A 4,455-nucleotide genomic window follows, 5' to 3' on the forward strand; every position below is an offset into this window, starting at 1 on the left:
TTTTTTTTTTTTTTTTTTTGTAGGTAGTTTTCTTATGACACAGTCAATTCCCTGAATTTTGTATTCCTTTGGGGTTAGGTGTGACTTGATCTTTTGCATTTCTGATTGTGTTTATTTGTGCCTTTTCTCTCTTTTTCTTGGTCCATCTAGCTAGGGGACCATTAATCTTGCTTATCATTTCAAAGAACCAGCTTTTTGTTTTATTCATTTTTTTGTATTATCTTTTTGTCTTCTATGTCCTGAAGTTGGGCTTTTATTTTGGTGATCTGGATATCCTGCTGAAGTTGAGGTTTTGGTGGTCTTGTATTTCCAGCTTCCTTAGGTGATTTTTAAGCTGTTAACTTGTGATCTTTCCATATTCTTCATGTATGTTTGTAGAGATATGAATTCCCTTCTTTTTACTGCTTTCATGGCATTCAAGAGGTTTTGGTAAGATATTTGTTCATTTTCATTTGTTTCCAGTTATCTTTTAATCTTTTTTTTCCCATGTTGACCCAGGAGTTGCTTAGCATCATGCTCTTTAGTATTCATGTCTTTGTGGGTTTTAGTGGAGCTTGGTTGGTGTTGATATTTATTTTTAGTCCACTGTGGTCTGACAAGGTGCATGGTAAGATTTAAATGTTGTGAAATTTGTTTATGCTTGATTTATGGCTGAGGATGCAGTTGATCTTAGAGTACGTTCCATGTGTTGATGAGTGGAATGTATATTCTGTGGTTGTTGAGTGGAGTGTTCTGTAGTTATCAAGTCCATTTGGTCAAGTATCACGTTGAGGTTCCAGATTTCCTTATGGATTTTTTTGTATTGATGATCTGTCTAGGGTTGTGAGTGAGGTATTAAGTCCCCACCTATGATAGCGTTAGTGTCAATATCTTTTCTAAGTTTACCCAGAAGCTGCTTTATGAAAGTTGGTGCTCCTATGTTGAGTGCATACATGTTTAGGATGATATTTCTTGTTGATGGATTGAACCTTTTATCATTTTATAGTGGCCTTTTGTATCTTTTCAAATTTTTTATAGCTTAAAGAGTATTTTGTCTGATATTAAGATTGCAACTCCTGCTTTCTTTTGTGTTCCATTTGCCTAAAATTTTGTTTCCTGTCCTCTTATTTTGAGTCTATGTGTATCCTTTCTGGTGAGATGAGTCTCTTGGAGACAGTATGTTGTTGCCTCATGATGTTTTATCCATTTTGCCATTCAGTGTCTTTTCAGTGGTGCATTTAGTCCATTCACATTTAGACTAATTATTGAGACGTGAGAGTTTTTCCCTGTCATGAGGTTCTCATACAATTTGTTGTTGTTTTTGCTGTTTGTTTGTTGTCTTTCTTTTGATTTTTGGGTTGATTCATGTGTGCTTTCAATCTTTTCCTTGCATTCATATGAAGAGAATTGTCATTCTTTTTTCTTTTCTTCTGTGTTTAATACTTTCTTATTGTTTCTTATAGAGCTGGTCTGGAGGCAGTGCAAGCTCTTAGGGATTGAATGTCTGGGAAAGATTTTAATTCCCCATCACTGATGAAGCTTAGCTTAGCTAGGTAGAGGTAATTCTTGGTTGAAATAGTTTATCTTTGGGAACTCTAAGATTGGGCTCCAAGCTCTCCTAGCCTGAACTGTTTCTGTAGATAAATCTGCTGCTATTCTAATTGGTCTTCCCCAATAGGCAGTCTGACCTTTTTCTCTTGCTGTCATTAGGTTTTTTTTCTTTTATACCTACTTTGTATAGGTAAATTGCTATGTGACTAGGAGTTGGTCTACTCATTTGTTATCTTGTAGGGGTTCTCTTAATCTCTTGTGTTTGAATGGCCATGTCACTAATGGGATAAGGGAAGTTTTCTTTAACAACTTCATGGAATGTTTGTTCCAGGGTGGTTACTATCTCTCTTTCTGCCTCAGGAAGTCCAATTACTCTTGGGTTCCATTACTTAAAGTAATCACTCCTCTCTTGAAGATTTTTCTCTGTCTTTTTAAACTTATTTTCTATGTTTCTGACAGACTGGGTTAGTTCCATATTTTGGTCCTCAAGTTCTGAGATTCTTTTTTTCTTCTTGGCTAATTCTGCTTTCCATGCTTATCAGTTTGTTATTTATTTCACTTACTGTATTCTTTATTGTAGTTATCTCAGTTACTTACTCCTTCATTCTTTCCTCTTGAATCTCCTCTATTCTATTTATTTTCTCTACTAATGTCTTAATATCTGGATTTGTGGTTTGAGACAAGTCATACTGCAGGATCTTCATTGTTTGTATTCTGAAGTCTTTATTCTCAGTGTCTGACCTCCCAGGAGTCTGTTTGAGACTCTCCTTCTTGCTTTAGTTTTCTTCATTTGTGTAGATGCCCCCTTCTTTTTTTAACCTCTTCTTAATGTTATTGTTCAGAGATGGGGGGTAGCTTTTACTTCTATTTGCTCAATCTCCTGTTCTTCCTTATGTAAATCCTCTGTTTTGTTCAAATCAGAAGCTGGACTGTGGGTGGAGTCTGTACTTTTTGCAGTTTTGAGATTTAATTGAGTGGGGAGCTGTAATTCAGAAAGTATCTGCAGATCCCAGTATCCACTGACAGGTGTGTGGGCCCACTGGAACCCACTTCTCGCTGTCTTACAATCTGTCAATGTAGTGGGGGTATATATTTGCCTCCCAAAAGTAAAATGAGGTAAAAAAAAAAAAAGGAAAAGAATGGAAAAAGGAAGGAGGGGGATGAGAGGAAGGTGAAGAGAGAGAATAAGAGGGAAAACAGACAGGTGTCCAACTCACAAATGAAAAGAGACACAAAGACAGAAAAGATAAAGAAAACTAAAACATTCAGACAATCATATAAACACACAAACTGACAAAGACCCCCCATTAATCCTATTATTGTACTCTCCCTCAAAAATACCCATACACAAACAGAAAGTCTAAAAAAAAGCAATAAAATAACAGAATCAAAACAAGTATGAAAATGTAATCAAAAACAGAAAAAAAAGAAAAAACTAAAACAAAAAACAAACAAACAAAAATGAACAAAACTAAGAGACAAACAAAAAAACAGAACTCGCTCTGAAATGGTTCCTGTAAGTCCAACTTCCTTTCAGTTCTGATCTCTAGCTCCTCCCCTCTGCTCTCAGTGCAGGCTGATAGGGCTACTCTCAGCATAGGTCAGTACCATAGGTCTATTGTGGGAGGAGGGTGGATCAGATCTGGACTCACCCAGGTTGCTGCCTGTTGAGTCCCCCACTCAGGTCTGAAGTATCTTTGTCTAATACAGTTGGGAGAGTGGAATCTGTGCTCCAAGTTTGATGAGATTACCTCTAGGTCCTATGTTGGAAGCTAGGTGGAACTGGGTGGGGAAATGCAGATCTCTGCCTGGTTCTGGGACAGAGAAAATGGCTCCAACTGGTATTTTCTCACCTGCCATTGGTGGTGGGGCTTCTCTCTAGCTCTCCCTGATTGTTCTTTCCACGGGATCCTGGGCTCCAGCCACTATGCTTTCACAGGTGATGGTGTGGGCCTGGCTCTAGGTAATTAGAATCAGTTGAACTCAGTAGACTTTTCTCAGGAGAGTCCCAAGAGCAGCATGTGATCCTGTGCACCCAGGGATGTAATCTAATCTCAGGGTGTTCAGGGTGGTGGGGAGTTGTAGTCACCTCTGGAGGAGAGCTCCAAGTGCATGAACCCAAGTCTTCCCTCAAACAGACTTTCACTCACCCACCAGCATATGCCCACTCACACAAAGACTCTTTATGGACACTTCCTTTTGTGGAGACTCTCGCAGTCCAACCTGTCCTCTTGCTATCTTGCCAGAAAAGACATGTGATATTTATAATACAGTGAAATATTATGAGGGTAGACTTTACAGAAATGTAGTACATAGTACTTAAAATATGAATTAAAAAGCCTATTATGAAATATCTCTCAGAAAATAAGTGTATTATATTTATAGTAAAAGAAATAACATATGGGAAATTCATTCATATTGATTATTAAAAATAGAAAATATAAGACATTTGATTTTAATTAATATATAATATAAAATATATGATAATTTAGATATTTGAATCCCCTGGATTATATTTTTTCTTCCATTTACAAATCAGAGCACCATAATTGTGAAATCAAGTGAGGTCACCACAACAAAAAGCCAAAAATAAATCTACACTCCAAAGATTTAACAACTAGATCCATGTTTATACTATCAGACTTGCAGACTTTCAAAATTTGTATCATGATAGTAAATACAGGGTGTTTAGTACATATCACATCTAGAAAAAAACATTGTCTTGTGCCATGTTCATATGATAATTAAATATATATGATCAACTGCACAATGAACTGAATGTGGGCAATTCTAGTTTCAGCTCATTCTCATGGCACTTTGAAAAAAAAGGGGAAGCCGGGCTCAGTGGCTCAGCCTGTAATTCCACGCCTTTGGGAGGCTGAGGTGAGTGAATTGCCTGAGCCCGTGGGTTCGAGACCCGCGTGG

The sequence above is a fragment of the Carlito syrichta genome, unplaced genomic scaffold (assembly GCF_000164805.1).
Source record: "Carlito syrichta isolate Samal-C Ts95f unplaced genomic scaffold, Tarsius_syrichta-2.0.1 Scaffold307674, whole genome shotgun sequence".
NCBI lineage: Eukaryota > Metazoa > Chordata > Mammalia > Primates > Tarsiidae > Carlito > Carlito syrichta.